The sequence below is a fragment of the Malaclemys terrapin genome, chromosome 1, assembly GCF_027887155.1.
Source record: "Malaclemys terrapin pileata isolate rMalTer1 chromosome 1, rMalTer1.hap1, whole genome shotgun sequence".
Taxonomy (NCBI): Eukaryota; Metazoa; Chordata; order Testudines; family Emydidae; genus Malaclemys; species Malaclemys terrapin.
Genome location: NC_071505.1, coordinates 181,376,145 through 181,397,428, shown reverse-complemented (window position 1 = coordinate 181,397,428; position 21,284 = coordinate 181,376,145). Strand labels below are relative to the sequence as shown.

At 42.2% G+C, this 21,284-nt stretch overlaps 1 long non-coding RNA gene across 2 annotated transcripts in view; it reads left to right on the top strand.

Moving 5' to 3' along the window:
- Window positions 1-8,272: 8,272 nt before the first annotated feature.
- LOC128847762 (uncharacterized) overlaps window positions 8,273-21,284 on the top strand; it is a 43,379-nt gene continuing 30,367 nt past the window's right edge. For both annotated transcript variants that reach the window (XR_008446948.1, XR_008446947.1), the window contains exons 1-2: window positions 8,273-8,356; window positions 20,284-20,393. This is a non-coding gene — a long non-coding RNA (uncharacterized LOC128847762). The remainder of the gene's footprint in view (window positions 8,357-20,283; window positions 20,394-21,284) is intronic.

Here is a 21,284-nt window from a genome sequence, read left to right as displayed (position 1 = left end):
GGCTAATTTGGATATTATCCCAGATTTTGTTTTGGTGGATTTTTTTGATGTTTTGAGGGTCTATTGAAATCCTAATGGTGGTATATATAAGGGGAAGGTGATTACCCAAAGTAGTGTTGGATGAAAAATACAAACATATTACACTAAATTGCTTCACCCATGTTACTATCCTACTTAAGCTTGCTTTCCATGAACATTTGTGTGATCAGATTATTTTAAAATGTGTGTGAAAACCTAATATTAAAGTAGTGAGTATACCTGGAAATTTTAAATTTGTGTACAAGTATTTGCACTGCACATTTCTCAGTTGGAAATATAAATACTATGTGACTATTTGACTAGCCACAATTAAGCAACACAAACTAAATTTTGAATATTCATGATAAATCACAAGAGTAAAACAATCAAACATATTCCTTGAATAAGTATATATTAAGAAATGTAAAGATATTGTGATTTTTTTCTCAGACGTCCTGTGAGTAGAAAAGACTGATGTTGAATATTTTATTTGTTGCAGGTTATTTGTGCAGCTCTAGAACAAAGCCACATTGTGACTGGCCAGTCAGAACTTTTCTATGTCACTAATCATACATCCATTCCTAATAATGCAGTTCATTAATTCCATCCACAAAAAGAAATAGAGAACTTGTATATGCCCATTAGGTTTAATTGGTGGGGAAACAGTTAAAATGTTGCTTTTTTTCTTCATTATCTCCTATCTGATACTCTGCCATTTTAAATTAACATTTTAAACACACAAACTTTAGGTAGAAAGTCCGATATAGTGCATAAACTTTTCTACTTTACCATTCACACTCAGCTACCTTTAAAGAACACCATCCTGGGAAGATGTGTTGCATAAACCCATGAAAATCTGTTGTAAAAATATTTTTGGAAAACTAAATATAAATTTTGATGCCATCCTCTAGTAATAGGTCATTTGGAGATGTGCAAAAGAGTATTGGGACTCTTCTTGAGTTGTAGTAGTTACTATGTCTTGATCTGCATATACAGTGTAGGTAGATATAGGTCAGATGTCTGAAATAAACACACCCTGACCAACATAGCGATGCAGAGCAAATCCCCAGTGTAGACCCAACTGTGTCTATGGAACACTTCTTCTATCACTATAGCTAATTTTGTTCGGGGGCGGTGTTCCAACAAAGTAGAAAAACCACTTCCTTCAGTATAGACTACATCTACACTATGGAGTTATAACTCTTCATAGTCTGCTTTGGACTTAACTCTCTTGAGTAATTTTGTATTGTCTTGAAATATTCCACCTCACTGTTTACCCATTTTTTCCAGATCATTCATGAACGTGTTGAACAGAATTAGTCCCAGTACATATCCTTAGAGGACACCACTATTTACCTCTCCAATCTGAAAACTGATAATTTATTCTTATCCTTGTTTCCCTTCCTATTAACCTGTTACTGGTCCATGAGAGGACCTTCCCTCTTATTCCATGACTGCTTAAGAGCCTTTGGTGAGGGAACTTGTCAAAGGCTTTCTGAAAGTCCACGTACACTATATCCACTGGATCACACTTGTCCACATGTTTGTTGACACCCTCAAAGATTGGTAAGACATGATTTCTCTTTACAAAAGCTGTGTTGACTCTTCCTCAATGAATCATGTTCATCTATGTGTCTGATAATTATGTTCTTTACTACAGTTTCAACCAAATTGGCTGGTATTGAAGGTAGGCTTACTGGCCTGTAATTGCCAGGATCACTTCTGGGGCCTTTTAAAAAAAATGGCATCACATTAGCTATCCTCCAGTCATCCAGTACCAAGGCTGATTTAAGTGATAGGTTATATACCAAAGTTAGTAGTTCTGCAATTTCATATTTGAGTTTCATATTTCAGAACTCTTGGGTGAAGACCATCGGGTCCTGGTGACTTATTACTGTTTAATATATCAATTTGTTCCAAAACCTCCTATATTAACACTTCAATCTGGCACAGTTCCTCAGATATGTCACCTATAAAGAATGGCTCAGGTGTGGGAATCTCCCTCACATCCTTTGCAGTGAACACCAAGGCAAAGAGTTCACTTGGATCTCTGCAATGGCTTTAACTTCCTTGAGTGCTCCTTTAGCATTTTGATTGTTCAGTGGCCCTACTGATTGTTTGCAGGCTTCCTGCTTCTGTTGTACTTAAAAAAGGTTTTGTTAGTTTTTTTGAGTATTTTGCTAGTTGCTCTTTAAATACTTTTCTGACCTGTCTACTTATACTTTTACACATCACTAGCCAAAATCTATGCTCCTTTCTATTTTTCTCAGTAGGATTTGATGTCCACTTTTTAAAGTATGTCTTTTGGCCTCTAACCACTTTTACTTTTGTTGTTTAGCCATAGTGGCACTTTGTTCCTCTTACTACATTTTTTAATTTGGGGTAAACATTTGATTTGAGCCTCTATTATGGTGTTTTTAAAAACAAGTTCCCATACAGCTTGCAGGCATTTCACTTTTGTGACTACCATTTAATTTCCATTTAACTAGATTCCTTATTTTTTTGTAGTTCTCTTTTTGGAAGTTAAATATTACTCTGGTGGGCTTTTTTGGTGTTTCTCTCCTCCACCACCACCCCGCCCCCAGGATGTCAAATTTAATTATATTATTGTTGCTATTACTGAGTGGTTCAGCTAATTCACCTCTTGAACCAAATTCTGTGCTCCACTTAGGACTAAATCAAGAATTGCCTGTCCCCTTGTGGGTTCCAGGACTAGCTGCTCCAAGAAGCAGTCATTTATGGTATCTAGAAATGCTACCTCTGCATCCTGTCTTGAGGTGACATGTACCTAGTCAATATGGCAATAGTTGAAATTCTTTGTTATTGAATTTTCTATTTTTATAGCCTCTCTAATCTCCCTGGGAATTTCACAATCACCACCACCATAGGCACCAACTCCATTGGTACTCTGGGGCTGGAGCACTAATGGAAAAAAATAGTGGGTGCTCAGCACCCTCCTGCAGCCCCGTGGATCAGCTCCTCCCCTCAAGCCCACCCTCCCTCCTGCCGGCGACCCCACCAACCAGCTGCTCCTCCTTCCTCCTAGTGCTTCCTGCTTGCTACGATCAGCTGTTCAGCAGTACGCAGGAGGCACTGGGGGGAGAGAGGGGGATGAGCAGGGGCAGGAAGAGGCAGGGGGAGGAGGTGGGGTAGGGGTGAGGGCTTGGGGGAAGGGTTGGAGTGGGGTCAGGGCCTGGGGTGGGTGGTCTGTAATAATTTTGCTACTAATTTCTTCTTATTCATACATGGATTTTTTAACCATAGAAATTGTATGGTACAATTTCATTCATTTAAGATTTTTACTATATTTGACTCTATACTTCCTTGCTATGCTTGTGAAGTATCCATAATGTAGACACATTCTTCAGCCTTTTTGGATATACCAACTTAATTGATTTATAAACTAATGTAGTTAAATTGGTGCAACCCCCATGTGTGTATACTATTGAGTGCCTTGCATCAATTTAACTTAAGTTGGTAAGGAATTGACTTAAGACAAATTGATATAAAGCTAGGTTTAAATAGATTTAATAGCCCCTTCATTGGGATTTGCACAGATTTAACTGTGTATAGACTAGGCCTAAATGACTTGCCCAAGGTCCCATAGATTTTGGAATAAATTTTGATTATCTACATAGAACTATTAGCTGTATATATGGTTCAGTATGGCTTTTATTGAATACAGAGTGCCTCTATCTCATTCCCTTAGTTAACATAATGGCATCTAAGAATTTTTTGTGAAGGCAACTGAAGATACAGTATTCTAATTGGAGTCAGAGTATGGCCCAATAGCTCCTCGCTTACAAACCAACTGAACCACTGAAAGGAGCATTAGTCTTTTTTTCTTTCTTTCTCTAAATGTGGCATTCTTAGTTGCCATTACATGCTCCAAAGAATGAGAGTTACAGTCACTATTGACTGAAAAGCCATCTTGTCCTATAAACCAAGGTCATAGCTCTGTGGTTAAAACCAGAGTTTATTCCAAAGACTAAATTAAGATTCACAGGAAAAATGAGAATAACACGCTCCACTTTTTGTCCCAATCATACCCTCTCCAAAGAGATTTAATAGTATACTCTAAATCACAGAAAAGTGGTGAGGGTTTATATAATCTGAACCCAATTAGTAAGTGAATGTCTCCCTTTTTGACATAATATCCGTTATGCAGAAAAGAGGATGTGGGGGAGAGGGTAGCATTAAAATAGATAGTAGCTTTGACACAGTTTCCTATCAAAGTATAAGCCTACAAAGCTAAATATTAGTCCCCCCAGAGAACACAACACTACTCTCTACTAGTTTGACTGGACTGCCTTGGGCCTAGAGAGAGAGGGCTTCTACAGGAGAATGTAAAAATTGCCATGCTAGACTACATCAGTATCCATTTAGTCAGATATCCTGTCTGCAATAGTGGCCAATACCAGATGCCTGAGAGAAAGATGCAAGAACCTTGTTCAGAAAAGACAGGTGGGGGGGGGGGAAAGGGAGGCAGCGTTGCATCAAGAATAAATACACTTATTGTGAGATCCAGAAGGAGGTGTGAGGCAGATAGTTGACAGATACATGGGGAAAAGAACAAGGGTGATGTAATGGTAGCAGTCTCCTATAGACTACCTAATCAGGAAGATGAGGCATTTCTGGAACAAATAACAGAAATTTCTAAAACACAAGAGGTAATAATGGGGAACTTTAACTACCCAGACATTTGTTCAAAAAGTAATGCAGCACAATGCAAAATGTCCAATATGTATTTGGAATGTATTGGAGACAATTTCTTGTTTCAGAAGGTGGAGGATATAATCAAGTGACAACAATTTTAGATTTGAGATTGACTAAAGGAGGAATTGGTTGTGAATCTGAAGGTGGAAGTCAGTTTGGTTAAAAGTGATAATGAAATGATAGATTACATGGCTGTGAGGAACACAAGGGGTGAGAGCAGCAGAATAAGGAGAAAGAACTTCAAAAAAAGCAGACTTTTAACAAAGTCAGAGAAAACTGGTAGGTAAGAGCCTGTGGGAAGAAAATGAAAGGGATAAAGGATTTCAGAAGAACTGGCAGTTTGTCAAGGAGACAATATTAAAGTTGCAACAGCAAACTATACTGATCTGAAGGAAAGATAGGAAGAAAAATAAGAGTCTAAGATGGCTCCATCAGTAGCTCTTTAATGACCTGAAGATCAAAAAAAGGATTCTATAAATGTGGAAACATTGAGAAATTGCTAAGGATGAGTACAAAAGATTAGCAAAAGTATGTAGGGACAAAATCAGAAAGGCTAAGGCACAAAATAAGTTACACCTAGCAAGGGAAATAAAAGGCAATAAGAAGTTCTATAAATATTTTAATAACAAAAATAGACTAAGGAAAGTGTAGATCCTCTATGTAGTAGGGAAAGAGAGATAATAACTGACAACACCAGAAGACAGAGGTGTTTAATGCCTATTTTGCTTTTGTCTTCACTGAAAAGTGTAATGCCAACCAGGTACTCAACACAATAGTAATGATGAGGCATAAGGAATAAAAAGTCAGAATAGAGGAAAAAACAGTTTAAAGAATATTTAGATAAGTTAGAAGTTGACGTGGCCTGATGAAATTCACCCTAGGTACTTAAGGAACTAGCAGAAACAATTTCAAAACTGTTAGTGATTATCTTTGAACTCGATGGGTAAGAACCTGGAAAACTGGGGAAGGGCAAACATAATACCCATCTTTAAAACTGAAAACAAAGAGGAGGCTGGGAATCATAGAGCAGTCATCTTAACTTTGATATGGGGAAAGATATTGGAACAAAGTATTAAACTATCAATTTGTAAGTACTTGTAATAGATTATAAGGAATAGCCAGCATGGATTTGTCAAACACCTAATTTCGTTTTTTGCCTGGATTACTGACCTAGTGGATCGGGGGAAGTTATAGACATAATATCTTTATTAAGGCTTTTGACCTAGTCCCACATGACATTCTCATAAGAAAACTAGAGAAATGTGGTCTAGATGAAATTATTACAAGTTGAGTGCATACTAAAAGATCAAACTTGGAGTAATATCAATGGTTCACTGTGAAACAGGGAGGACATATATAGTGGATTCTACAGGGATCTGTCCTGGTTCTGGTACTATTCAATATTTTCATTAATGACTTGAAAATGGAGTGGAGAGTATGCTTAGAGGATGACACCAACCTGGTTGTGGTTGCTAGCATTTTAGAGGACAGGATAAGGATTCAAAATGACCTTAACTAATTGGAGAATTGGTCTGAAATCAACAAGATGGAATTCAGTAAAGACAAGTGCAAAGTACTACGCTTACAAAGTAAAAATCAAATGCAGAGCTACAAAATGGGGAATGACTGGCTAGGTCAGGGGTTGGCCACGTTTGGCATGTGGCTCACCAGGGTAAGCACCCTGGCAGGCCAGGCCAGTTTACTTACCTGCTGACGCGGTGGGTTCGGCCGATCGCGGCCCCCAATGGCTGCGGTTCACCGTCCCGGGCCAATGGGGGTGGCGGGAAGCCGTGGCCAGCACATCCCTCCCCCACGTCGCTTCTCGCAGCCCCCATTGGCCTGGGACGGTGAACCGCGGCCAGTGGGGGCCACGATCAGCCGAACCCGCCGCATCAGCAGGTAAATAAACTGGCCCGGCCTGCCAGGGTGCTTACCCTGGCGAGCCGCGTGCCAAACGTTGCTGACCCCTGGGCTAGGCAGTAGTGTTGAACAGGATCTGGGGTTATAATGCTATATGTAAGACATGGCAGGTAATTGTCCCACTCAGTGCTGGTGAGGCCTGAACTGGAGTACTGGGTCCAGTTGTGGGCTCCATGCTTCAAAAAAGATGTCGACAAATTGAAGAGGGACTAGAGGAGAGCTACAAATCTGAGAAAAAGTTTAGAAAACCTGACACATGACAAAAGGTTAAAAAAAACTGGTCTTAATCTTGAGAAAAGAAGACTAAGGGAGGATCTTGTAACACCTCTTGACAGATTTGAAGACTGTTAGCAAGAGGACAATAATCAATTGTTCTCCATGTCCATTGATGGTGGAGATGTAATAATGGGCTTAATCTGCAGCAAGGGCAATTTAAGTTAAATACTAGGAACAACATTCTAACTATAAAGATAGTCAAGCATTGGAATAGGCTTCCAAGGGAGGTTGTGGAATCTCTGTCTGTGGAAATTTTTAAGAATAAGGATGGCCTAGGTATATTGGCCATACCCTAGTACAAGGATCTGACTAGATGAGCCCTTGAGTTCCCTTTCAGCCCTACATTTCTATGATTCTGATAAGTGTGGACATTCTAATGATTCAATTTTTAAAAAATTCTAATAAACTCTTGTCCTCAATGACGTCTTGTGGCAATGAATTCCACCGGCTAATTGTGGGTTGTTGGTTTTTTTCAAACCTTTTCTTCATATCAGTTTTAAATTTACTGTCTGGGCAAACCTGTACTCCATTATTAAACAGTATAAGCTTGATATTCTGTTTCACTCAGATGCTTTTTTGGGAAGAAAGTCCACCACAAGGTGGCAGACAAATAAAATTAATTCAAAAAATTTGCGGTAATATTCCTTTTCATCCCAGTATTCATTCTGCATTATTTTGTCACTTCCTATCAGTATGGATTGCTGTCAGAGTTTGCATCAGAGAAAGAAAAATGCTTGTGCCCAATTATTTTACACCTCTAACAACAGCTGGACTATCAGTCTGATTTGCTTTTGTTTTTGGCAAGTATCTTATTATTCTATTGATAACATTTTCACATTTGGCTTATCCGGCCACTAGTGTCCTGGCGGGGAGGGGTACTTATTCAATTTGATTTCTCCTCTTCTTGACCATGCTGAGCAGTGGATAGAGGCTGAGTATTTGACCTTTTGCTGCTTCACATGGACTAATGATAGAGTGGATTAATAAGGTTCTTCCAGCACCAGCCTGTGTTATTGTCCCTACCTGGAGCAGAAAGGTGGAAGGCCTAGAGAGCAGTGAGATTAACTTTGTGCTGCACAGTGCTCTCCTTCCTGTAATTCCCTTAAAGCCATCCCTGAGATTTGCTTTAGGTTTGTGTTGGCATTAAAACAGGAACAGACCCAAATGCATTAAAGCAAGGCACATAGTGCCAGTATTGACTGCTTTGTTATACTGGCCAAAAGAGCTGTTGCAGCATGAACATTGATCCTAGCACTGTTTGAGCTCTGGGGCAATCCGTGCAAAACATGTAGCAGATTCTCTGCTCTTGAGAGTTCATAGTCCAAAGGCTGATGTTCTAGCAGTAGAAAGCAATTCAATAAACTACCATACAACACAAAGATGGAGAGGCAGGTGGTAATTAGCACTGGGAAATGCCATAGGACAGGTATGTGCTGGATTGGTGCACGTAAGGGACGCATATGAGTTGATTCTCAGAATTAAATATGAGCTAAATTTACTGGAAGATTTTTGGCTTAGTCATAACCTGAAAGTCATTGTATTAGGCTGAAATCAGAATGAGCTTCTGCTGATAGTGCTTGCACTGACTGAAAGAAGAGGATTTTGTTAACAGGGCTAAATACGTTTGTAAAAGAGCCACGTTCCAAACCTCGCTAGAATTACAATGGGCTGTATTTGGGAATCCAGATTCAGTAAATGGCAAGACAAGTAACCCATTGATAGTGAGTAGGTTGAGAGAAAAGCTGAAATATCAGTTTTAATGTGCTTTTTGAAGACAGCCCTCTTGTTTGTAACTGGGATTGAACTGTGAACCTCCAAAGCTGAAAACACTAGCATCTACTACTTGAACTAACTAACTAGATCTTGTAGCTGGGAACTATAATACTCTTACTTCCAATGGATGTGTAACACACACTGAACAATGGGTTGCGCAGTCATGCCCAAGTGAAACTGCCAAAGAGGGAGGGGGTTGTGATGGCTGTTCAGCAGGAAGGGGTTAGCGTCAGTGTTGTGCCGAACTGCACTGGGACTTGGTAGAACTGATTAATTTACTTGGCCTCTCTAAGCACTGAGCTTGACTCCACAGAATTTTAGAAGCTTCACTGTGTGGAGCTCTTCTTTATTAAAACATTTTGGATATTTTCTTAGACCTTGTGTCAACAGGGATTTGTGTGTGCATATGTACCTATGTCTGTTATCTATATCAATTATTAAAAAGGGTGTGTTATTTGTCATAAACAACAAGGAGTCTGGTGGCACCTTAAAGACTAACAGATTTATGTGGTCATAAGCTTTCGTGAGTAAAAACCTCACTTCTTCGGATGCATCCGAAGAAGTGAGGTTTTTACTCACGAAAGCTTATGCCCACATAAATCTGTTAGTCTTTAAGGTGCCACCAGACTCCTTGTTGTTTTTGTAGATACAGACTAACATGGCTACCCCCTGTTATTTGTCATAAGAAGCCACTTCCCTATATTGAAATAGGAATAACCAGTTCCTGGAATCTTTTCTTGATTTAAGAGAGAATGGGCTATCTTCATCAAAACACTATAAAGTGTCAGTAAGAACTGCTTTGGAATAGAAGTCTACAGGTAATGCAGTGACCTGTCTTCCAGAGAAAAGACTCCTTGATTCCCAGAAGTCTGGCTCTTTGCAGAGCAGGTAGCCAATTGATTGGTGTTAAAGAGTGTTTAAAAGAATGTTTTAACCTTCAATTAGGGGAGAAAATGGATACTCCCAGAAGAAGAAAGAATCAGAACTAGAAAAATAGTTTAGAAATTCAAGCTAGGGGTTGGTGGGGAAGCGATGGGAGGATGAAGCTCTCTCAGCACAGTGTGACTCAGACAAAATGGGTATCTATTTAATAAGATGATTTATAATATTTCTTGTAACAACTCATTTTTATAAGATGTTAGTCTAAGTCACAAGGACATGCTGAATTTCTTTTAGTATGTCTTATATGCCTTTCAGGACCTAACACCTTTTTGGCTATTCCACAACCCGGGGCGGGGGGAAGGGAGATGGGAAAAGGGTCAGAGGAGAACCAGATAAGATTCAAATTACTTCTTGTTTTGCTTCCTTTCCCCCTTCTCCTGCCAATTGTTTTTCTCTTGTCTCCTTTCTTTTGTTTGTCTCCAGAGTTAGTTATTGCAGCTGTGGTAAATTGTTTGAATTAAGGAGAACTTTAATTAAATTGTGAAAAAAACTACATACTTGTGTCCTCAGTCTCCCTTTCTCTAGCAGAAGAATGGAGCATCTAATTAACTTCCCAAACAGGTTGTATTCACAGTTAACAAAACTCCAGTCCAGGAGCCAAACTTTCTGTTTAGTAAGAATACAGCCTATTATCTTGACAGGACGCCTGGCACAAACTCAAATTAGTTGATTAAAAAGGAACGGAAAATTGGGCAAGATCTAATTCTGTGTGTCTGCTCTACTTATGCTGCCACTACATCAGCTGACTCACCTCTACTACTACCACTGCAATTGCTCCTACTTCTTCAACATAAAATCTCATGAGACTTGTTAAATGGTGTTAGAAGTACTTGTGATCCCTCCCTTCCTTTGTTGGACTACTGCTCTGCTTTTTACACTTTTGCATGGTATTGCTGTCACAGTTCCCTAGTCTCACCTTTTTCATTTGACTCTACTAACAGGAAAGATCTAGTGCAAGAGAATCTTAGTTCACTTCTAATTTCAAAATGGAAAAACAAAACAAACAAACAAAAAAACCTCTGGGGAAAACACTTATCCACAGAAAACAATGTCTTTTTCCAGAGATGGTATCTTTATACCCTGATTTCATTTGCCAGATTTGTCTACAAAGGCCCACCTCCCCAATAGCCTCTGTTTGAGAATCTGAGTGGAGCTGATTACAAAGACGTTGGTTCAAATTGCCAAAACAGAAAGTGAAATTTATACTCTGCCCTTTTAGCTCACCCTCTGCCACGACACACACAGTCATTTTTTTCCTAAGCAAAGATCAATTGTACACAGATAAAAGATGGCTTTTCACTATAAGCAAAACTCCAGAGACTTTTTTGTTACATTTCTCCAAACTGATAAACAAATAGACCTTCAATTTTTCATGATGATTATTTCATTATGAATCTTTTCAGATAATAGCAGGAAATAACACACAGTAATGCGCTATTGAAAATTTGAGATATCTTGTATTGTTCTGTTTGATTTTTCTCATTCAAATTACTCAAAGGTCTTTGCTCACATTTAAAAAAAATATTTTCAACTTTTTAAGTACACTTATCCTTGAGCAATAAAAATTATACAAGCAATTAGCCAAGTTCAGATGTAATGGAAGTGGGCACCATTCTGTTTGTAGTCAATGGAGCTGTACTTACAATAGATCGGAATTTGCCTGAAAGTGTAAATGAGGATAAGTGGACACCAGTGATGCCTTTCTCACTAACAGTAGCTTCAGGCTATATTTGCAATTACTGAACACCAACAACCAAAACAGATTTTCAAAAGAGCTCAGCTCCCATGTTGCATCTATGGCCAGATAAACCCATTTGAAAATCTGGCCAGAGTTGGTGCTTAGGGTTACCATATTTTGTGCCTCCTAATGGAGGACACTCCCGGGGGCCCCGGCCCCGCCCCCAACCCCGCCCACGCCCACGCCCCAACTCCGCCCCCTCCCAAAGTCTCCGCCCCCTCCCCTGCTTGAAGCCTGAAGCAGGTAAGAGGGAGTGTGGGGGGGAGGAGGCGCGGCCCAGGCTGGCCCCCGGCGGCACCAGCCTGGGTCGGCTCGGGCCCTGGCCGACCACCCCCGGCTCCCAGCCCCCCGGGCCGGCTCCTGGCTCCCAGCCCCCTGACCCCGGCCCGGCTCCCAGCGCCGCGGGCCGGCTCCCAGCTCCCCGACCCCGGCCCGGCTCCCAGCCCCGCGGGCCGGCTCCCGGCTCTCGGCTCCCCGACCCCGGCCCGGCTCCCGGCTCCCCGACCCCGGGCCGGCTCCCAGCCCCGCGGGCCGGCTCCCCAACCGCGGGCCGGCTCCCGGCTTCCAGCGCCGCGGGCCGGCTCCCGGCTCCCCGACCCCGGGCCGGCTCCCCGCCCCGCGGGCCGGCGGCTCCCGGCTCCCAGCCCCGCGGCCCGGCTCCCAGCCCCCCGGGCCGGCTCCTGGCTCCCAGCCCCCCGACCCCGGCCCGGCTCCCAGCCCCGCGGGCCGGCTCCCCAACCGCGGGCCGGCTCCCGGCTTCCAGCGCCGCGGGCCGGCTCCCGGCTCCCCGACCCCGGCCCGGCTCCCCGCCCCGCGGGCCGGCGGCTCCCGGCTCCCGGGCCGGCGGCTCCCGGCTCCCAGCCCCGCGGCCCGGCTCCCAGCCCCCCGGGCCGGCTCCTGGCTCCCAGCCCCCCGACCCCGGCCTGGCTCCCCGACCCCGGGCCGGCTCCCGGCTCCCCGACCCCGGCCCGGCTCCCAGCCCCGCGGGCCGGCTCTCGGCTCCCCGACCCCGGCCCGGCTCCCGGCTCCCCGACCCCGGCCCGGCTCCCGGCTCCCCGACCCCGGGCCGGCTCCCAGCCCCGCGGGTCGGCTCCCCAACCGCGGGCCGGCTCCCGGCTTCCAGCGCCGCGGGCCGGCTCCCGGCTCCCCGACCCCGGCCCGGCTCCCCGCCCCGCGGGCCGGCGGCTCCCGGCTCCCAGCCCCGCGGGCCTGGCCCGGCTCCCAGCCCCGCGGGCCGGCTCCCGGCTCCCGGCTCCCAGCTCCCCGGCCCGGCTCCCAGCCCTGCGGGCCGGCTCCCCGACCGCGGGCCGGCTCCCGGCTTCCAGCGCCGCGGGCCGGCTCCCGGCTCCCCGACCCCGGCCCGGCTCCCCGCCCCGCGGGCCGGCGGCTCCCGGCTCCCAGCCCCGCGGGCCCGGCTCCCCGACCCCGGCCCGGCTCCCAGCCCCGCGGGCTGGTTCCCAGCTCCCAGCCCCACGGGCCGGCTCCCGGCCCCGCGGGCCCGGCCCGGCACCATGCCCCCGGCCCCGCACAAAGAGGCCCCGGCCGAGCCTCCCGATTTTCCCGGACATGCCCGGCTTTTGGGGATTTCCCCCCGGACGGGGATTTGAGCCCCCAAAAGCCGGACATGTCCGGGAAAATCCGGACGTATGGTAACCCTATTGGTGCTGAGTATTAAACCATAACTGTACTAATATGTGCAATATACTAATGTCCCAAAAAAGTGCAGACCACTGGGAGAGTGCAACTTTTGGCTTTTAATTTCTCCAACCCCTTAGTGGTCTTCAGTCTTTCCTTTTGTACTGACCTTAGCCAGCAATATGCAGCACTTCCTGGGGACAGGAAGTATTGGCCTACATCTCAGATGGAGTGCTCCAGGACAGGCCTTTATTATTCCCTTGTCTGTCTTGACGTGCCCTCAGGAGCTGTTTGGTGCAAATTTAACTTTAATCAACCTTTGCTCTACTAGCTCTGGGACCACTCAATACTGGGTCTGAAGGCTGTTTTGCCTTTTGCCATATGTTTGGGGTACCTAAGCTGGGGATCATAGGGATGTAGGGACACTCCAGCCAGACCCTGGGGAATGCCCCTAGCATAAAAGCCTGGGGAGAGTTTGGGATATAACCATTGTAGCAGTTCTATACCACGAGAGTGGCACAAAGCTACCAGTATATAGAGGAAGATTTGACTCTGGCTGTCCTATCGATGGCTAGGTCTACACTAAGGGGGGGGGGGGGAGTGTCAACCTAAGATACTCAACTTCAGCTACGCTATTCGCGTAGCTGAAGTTGTGTATTTTAGGTCGACATACCTGGCTGTGAGGACGGCGGCGAGTCAACCGCTGCCACTCCCCTGTCAACTCTGCTTCCGCCTCTCGCTGCAGTGGAGTTCCGCAGTCCACGGCAGAGCGATCGGGGATCGATTTTATCGCATCTACACTAGACACGATAAATCGATCCCCGATAGATCGATCACTATCCGCCGATCCGGCGGGTAGTGAAGACGTGTCCTTAGAGTTGTAGTATGTGCACCTCGCCCTCCCACTACCCTTATTTTAGTTTATATAGAGAGATTTAAGTAAGCATCACAATTTTTGGAATGTGTGTTCAGTCCTAAAGGGTTATGTCTTATATCTGCATTATTGGTATTCACTTTTTCTTTTGTAGTTTGTTGAGAAGGGCAAGTCTGGTAGTATCATGATTTCTCATCTCAATTTACTATATTCTATGATTTCAAGACATCTTGTGGGGTTCTCATTTCTTTCATGTTGCAACTTTATTGTATTGACTCCTGGCGTGCATTTTGTGTGTCATAGCAGTGTTCTAGAAATCCTCTTGTTCAGTCTGAACATCTTAGCATTTTTGTCATCTTTATTCATCTTACATTTATTCCAAAAAAGAAATGATAAATGTTTGTCACATTCTGTTCTGATGGGATGGCTCACCATACTATATTATTAGTAATAAAATCACTTTGCACTTCTGTAGGAACCATGGCCCCAGCTGATGATCGCAAATCATTTTAAATACATCTGTCATTTATATCTTGCAGTTCCCTGAGATGTAGGTGTTATTTCTTATCCTCATGTTATAGATGGGAAACTGAGGCCCAGAGAAATTAAGTGACTTGCCCAAATCCACCCAAAAACCTTAAGTGATAGACCCAAGACTCAAAGTTAAATCTCTTGTTTTCTTGGCCTGTTTGTCAACAACAAGATAATTCTTTTTCCGTAGCATGCTGTTTAACATTTTTTTTGGTATTTTCTGTGTGTTCATCAGAATCATTCTTCCCCACTTTTTAATTCCTTTTGACTAACTTTCACTGTTTCTCTGGTTAGATTGAAAGCACTACTTGCTGAAGAGATTGAGGTTATGTCTTTAAATTTAAAGTATCTTTTAATATGATTGGCGTGTCAGAGGCTTACATGTTTTTTTTCTAATTATAAAGAAATGAGATAGCTATATGCTTCTGCTATATGCTAGTTCTGTTGAAGCGGTTATTTTCTATATTTATTTTTCTTGAAATTTGTTGTAAGGTACTCAGAGAAACATCTTATCCCACTTAGTGGATTTCTGTTTTGTATTAGCTTTTTCATTTTTTCTCAGGAAGACATCAATTCCGTTTTCTGACTAAAATATATATTTTGATGAAGTTTCTGTCATGTTGATGATCATTTTTGTTAGTTGGTGTCTCTGAAAGAATTTTCTCCCCCACCCCCCATCCTGAATAAAGATTTCTATAGAGGATGGTATGTCAATATTATCCATCTTCTTCTTCTCTTTTTTCTCTATATTAAAGCTGACTTCTTTTTAAAGTATGTATGTTTGTCTAGTTTTCTGGTCAGTGCATCTTTGGGTGCAGTATCCAAATACTGAAACTGGTGTCAAAATTGTCATATTGGATTGCTTAATAATCTGCCTCCTCCCCACCTTAGTGGAACTACTAAACCGTGATTTTTTGTTTGACTCAATCTCTTCTGATCACCCTCTTCCCTTTGTTCTTCCCTTCTCAATACCTTTCAGCACTTTTTTTCTCTCTCCTCCCCCACCTTTCTATTTCTGTATTGAGGCGAGGAAGAACAGCTCTTTGGCTTGCGCCTTGTTGATGATGTCTAGAGTCGGGCAGGACACTGAGGAATCGCTACCCATGGAGCTGAAAGAAGCCAAGGAGTTGCTCTGCTCTCTGGTGTAGGGGGAGTGGGGAGTGGGCTGAGCTTTGTTGTCCAGCTGGCCAATGTGAAAGGAGCATGACTGGGAAAAGTGATGTCCAAGTTGCTTCTTTCACTCTTAGCTAGTTACAACATGAACTGGGGAGCAGAGTCCAAGCTGCTCTTTGGTTTTACCTCCCTCCTTGAATGATGGAATTCCAACTTGTTCTAAACTCTGCTTCCTCTCCCTTTCTGCCTCCTGGGAGCTGAACACATTACTCAACTGCCTTCTGTTCCACCAGTTTATATTCACGCTGGGAAAGGGGAGAAGCAGCTGTGGAGAAACTTGAGTCTCTTCCTTGGCTCATTTGAAAGGAAGGAGTTGGAAACAGAGGAACTATGAAGCAGGTGGAGCTCTGCTACACTGGTACACATAAAAGAAGCTGTGTTTCCAATCCAGTCAACTGGAGCAGTGCAGTGAGTGCTGAGCAACTCTGAAAATCAGGCCATTTAGGTGTCTAAATATAGATTTAATGTCAAATTTTAGGTAACCAAATCTGAAAAAGATATACAGCAATACAATATAAATGTATAGTGACTTCACTTACTCCAGCCCATGAGTCTTCAGTCACACAAACAGTAGTCTGCATGTTCTGTTTCTACCTCTGTCCTGGGTAAGGTGTCTCAGAAAGGTACCAGAGTGAAAAAAATACAGCTGCTGCATCCTATAAAAGCTGTGGATGACAGTCTTCAGAACCACAGAAAGAATCCTCTGCTGTATGTTTGGAGTCCTTTGCTGACCTTAACAAAGGTCATAAAATACCCCAGTTGTGTCAATGTCCAGTGTTCAAAAAACAAACAAAACACATAGCAAAGGGAAGGAGAGCCAAATGTGCACCTGGTAGAGAGGCTGTGAATTTTCCAGGAGCAGAATGAAGTACACTCCCTCCAAGAGTGTAACAACGGTTTAGCCATTGGCTGCTACTACAGCCTTGTAATAGCCCTTGCTACTTCTGCACCCCAGCTCTTTGGTGGGGCAATGGCTGGGGGGACACATATCATTGGATCTATTAGCTATGCCCCAACTCTTCTGTCTAGGTGCTTAGATGACCCTCATCACCATAGCATGTTAATGCCTCACAATCACTAATACGTTTAATTCTCACAACATCCCTCTGAGGTAGAGAAATCTCATTCCTATTTGGCAGGTAGGGAACTGAGGAACAGGGCCAACTAAATTACTTGCCCGAGGTCATAGAGGAAACCTATAGCTGAGATAGGAATTGAATTCTGATGTCCTGTATGCAAATCAAGTTTGCTGCAACTGAAGGGTGTGGAAGTGATTTAATCAAGAAAGTTTCAGTTCCTAACAGCCAGAAATTTTCTGTGGTGAATGGATCCACTGACTTTCCTTTTGAAGATCCAGTGTGGACTGCTTTGAGAAGGTCTCAGATGGAGTAAAAGCTGTTAAGAAAGTTGAACAGCCCTATAACCAAGTGGCTGTGCTTGACCAGCTTGTTGGGAAAACAAGGTTGTTAAGAGAGGAATGTCTCCATGCTAATTATTTACGTGAGCAGTCTGAGCTTCAGGGTCTAAGGACAGATTTGGTTACTGGGAATGGAGAACTGTGGCCACTGGAAGCTGCAAGCAGCCGTACCTGCAGGTAAATGAAGTATCTCATGGCCCACCAGGGGCTTACCCTGAACAAGCCATGAACCAAGTTTGGGGAGCCCTGACCTATGCCAAGAGTTACAGCCTACCTAACCACACTTATGCTAGCTTACTCTTCATCTAATATCTTACAGGATATAGCATACTGTAGGTTTCTTGACTTACATCTGAATATAATGAAAGCAGATAAATATTATGAAGGCAAGGCAGTGAATATAGTAAAGACCAGCTAGCCCTATGGACTTCATAGCTTTTAAAACACATTTTTAAAGAATGATTATTTAGATTAGAGAGCAAGAACCATCTTTTAAATCATGTGTCTATAGTGCCTAGCACAATGCCCTCCCCATCACCTCTGATCCCTGACTGGGGAATTTGGGCACAACAACTATACAAGTTCTAATTAATATTAATTAAAAATATCCTGATGTGTATCTGTTTCAATCCAAAATGAGTTCAGATGACCAAAATGAACTATACCAGTCTTATTTAAAAATACTGGGCATATCAGCAGTGCGTGCTAAAAGTGCATGTGCATGCTAAAAGTGTATTTTTCTGATTTAAATGTTTCCACATATTTTTCTCCAACTGGCACCAATTCATAAAAGGGTTAAACTATCAAAATAATCTAATGAAGATACATCATCATTTCGCGTTTGCTTCTCTTTAAATTTTAGACTCAGTTGAAACAATTCTTTTATCTTGGAGTAGAACTATTTCTCCAAATAATTAGTTCTCCTGCCAGAGAGTGTTTAAACTCTTTACTAAATTATTGACTATCTTTGCCTTTGCCACCATTTTCTCATGCAGCTTTGTGGCCTTTCATTGAACCCTTGAGTCTGAAATTTAATCTTTGTACAGTGCTTTGAAGCTCAAAAGTGCTGTTTTATGTGAGAGGTATTTATTATAATTCATTTTTTTATGTTTTCATTTCTGACTTTGAGGACAGAATCTGAGACTTACAGTTTGTAGGAATAAGACCTCACTTTTCTCTTTCAATTGGATAAAACAGGATGTATTTTTGGTCAGTTTTCAGAGTGAATAGATCATGTTTATTTTGCTGGTTTTTCACAGTGTAGCCAGTGAATGTATGGATTAAGATGGAAGGATTATCCAGGGTTATGCCAACTATGGAGATACTAGATGAAGCTGAATTTAGACTTTCATTATAAGCCTTGTTTTTAATGCTATCTAACTATTGCTTGCAGCTAGTGATTTCTTTCCAAATTTGTGTGTTTAAAATAGATTAGGGTATAATTTTACAACAGATTTTCTAAAATTTCCAATTAAAGACTTTCAGATGGTAAGTAATCAGAAATTACCTTGTTTGAAAATTATATGTTGCTTCTCATGAGCTATAGGTCCATATGTTCTCAGAATATCAAACGCTCCAAATTTCACAAACATTTGCACTCAAGTATACACATACACTTACGTATAAACTAATTTCTGAGTTTCTTAGAAATTGTAATTGACAGATATATAATCCGTCTTGTTATGGACTAGATCTCCAGCAGCCACTTAGCAATTAAAGTTCTAATCATCCAGTAACTAACATTTTAATTACTAAACAATTAGCACTTGCAGTTTAAAATTCTAAAGCCCTGATTTTTGCAAACACATGGAGGTGAGGGAAGATTTCCACAGGCACAAATGGGAGTTGGATACACAATTGCCACTAACTTTCAGTGGGAAATAGGTCCCTGACTGCCTTTTGTACTTTTGAAAGCTTCTCCGCTTGGTGTTTACCTGCATTTCAGAACTACTAAGAGCCAGAGGCATCAGAATTCACTAGGCAAGCTTTGTGATTGGCCACCTAAGTCACATGCTGTTGTCTTTGTTCCCTGATTGGCTGATGTAACCTTTTATAAACGTCATCTTCTTCCTTCCAAAACTAATTAAATTTCATCATGAAATGAATTGTATTTTAAGAAATCACAGCTGTAGGTTTGAAGTTTCCTTACGGCAAATATTTTATGAACAAAATATCATCTATGGTTCCCATTGTGCAAACATAAGTCTAGGGTTTGGAGCAACCTGAGCATTATTAAGTGTTAAAACCTATCCACTTTGAATGAAAAAAACTAGCAGCAGGTATAGCAGAGGAGTGGTAAGATAATTGTGCTTATTGAAATGGAGTATTTGTTTCACCTGTCTACCTGAGGATACTGATAGCTCTAAAGGCAGTTTCATAGCACTGTACTACTAGTGGGCCACTGCACCAAAGGGACCATTTTGATTTTTTTACTGTCTTTGACCATTATTACAGTCCCAAATGTTCTCTCATATAATCTTCTCTCAGGTTATCTTTGTATAGAGATCTTGTATTTCCTGCTGAGGGCTCCTTTTGGTCAGATTTAATGTATAAGGTGATTCTGATTCTAAATTGATTGGCTGTTTCTGGAGGGGCAAATCTGTATCTGGAGGGGAGAAATGACTTTACTGTCACTGAGTGTTAGCCAGTTTCACTTACTGAAGTGCTAGAGTGACTGAGAGAGCTTTGAGTTCACAGCTGCAACACAGGTCCATGTTCATGTTGAATCCATTGTTGGTGGAGGTAATTAATGATTTCCTATGGGGAAAAAAAATATGTTAGTTTCATTCAGTAACTGCTTTTAAGCTACTGCTGATGAAATAATCTCTCTACTTTGATTTTGCTAACAATAGCTCTGTCGCTATCCTGCCAACTTGAAAAAAGCAACGGTCAGGTAACTGAGTCATTATCAAAAATCCTTGGATTCCTTGGCACCTTTCAGTTAGGCTTCAAACCTGGATAGTGTACAGAGAATGTGCTTGTCTCTGTGGTGGTGATCTATTTCCAAGTGCCTAGCAGAAAGAGGAACTTTAAGCAAGCTAGTTGAGGATCAATCCATGAAAGACTATAATGGTGTCAGTTGTTCAGGGAAGCAGCCAGAGAATGTGGTGGGCTTGATGTCTGTCCATGTCATTAATAAGATTTGCCTATCCCTTGTTTTCTGGCATTTTCTATAGAGCCCTCTATTCTGGAATTAATTTCACCAATTGGTCCAACAAAATCCAAATCAATTTACCTTCAGAGCACTAAGTAAAATTATCTGTTTGTCAGGCTTTTACCTGGAGTGATGGTGATACGGTACAGCAAAATTCTGTGGCGCTGAGCTGCATTTTGGATAACCAGTTGGGATTGGGATGATATTTGGACTCTTCTTCTTTTGGGTAAGCATTTGCTAATTTTAAACAAACATCAAATTATCTTGTGTGCCTCTATCTTTTAAAACCATATCTATCTTTTCATTCAATATATGCAATTTTGATACATTCAAAATTTGGACATACCTGAAAGTCAGGCAGGTGAAATCAGATAAAATAGTGGGGCTGAGGGAAATGTCTTAAAATCTGTGAAACTTTATCTGAAATGAATTTCTTGGCTCATGCTCACTCCCTTTATCTTTTTTTAAATCTCTGGATGGAGTCTATTATTTTCAGTTTACAATGATTGACTATTATGTAATTTTTAAAATTACATTTTCTCAGATATAGTTGCTATGATCGTTTATATAACTCAGAAAAATAAAACTAGTGCAGTTGTTCAAAGCTTAAGAATCCCAAGTAAATTCTGTAACTTTCAGATTTATCTTTAAAATCCAGCCCACTATTTTAGGTAAATAATGTATATAATGTTATGTTAGTTCCTACACTTCCTCTATTAGCTCAGACTGTAAGTAGTATTTCCAGTGTTATTCCTTTCTGTTTTAATCTCTGCAATTAAACCTTGCTGCTACAACAAAAGGCACCATAGAAATTAGTACAATAATATTTTTAAATGACATTGTCTGATGGTTCTGTTTTTTGGGGTCTCATGCATTAAAATCCCAGAGAGCTGAGTCTCTGCTGTCTGGTGGATGTTGGGATAAGAGAAATTTTAAAGCATCACTTGCTCTGGGAATTTCTGTGGCGGGCTACAGGTCACATGGTATTCCTGGGAGGATTTGGCAGAGGGAATGTGTTAACTAGCCCTTGATGTCCCTATCTATTTTATCTGAGGATTTTATACTGCTGTTCATCATCAAGTGTCTGAAGGACAGATTTTTTTTTTTAAGTATATAG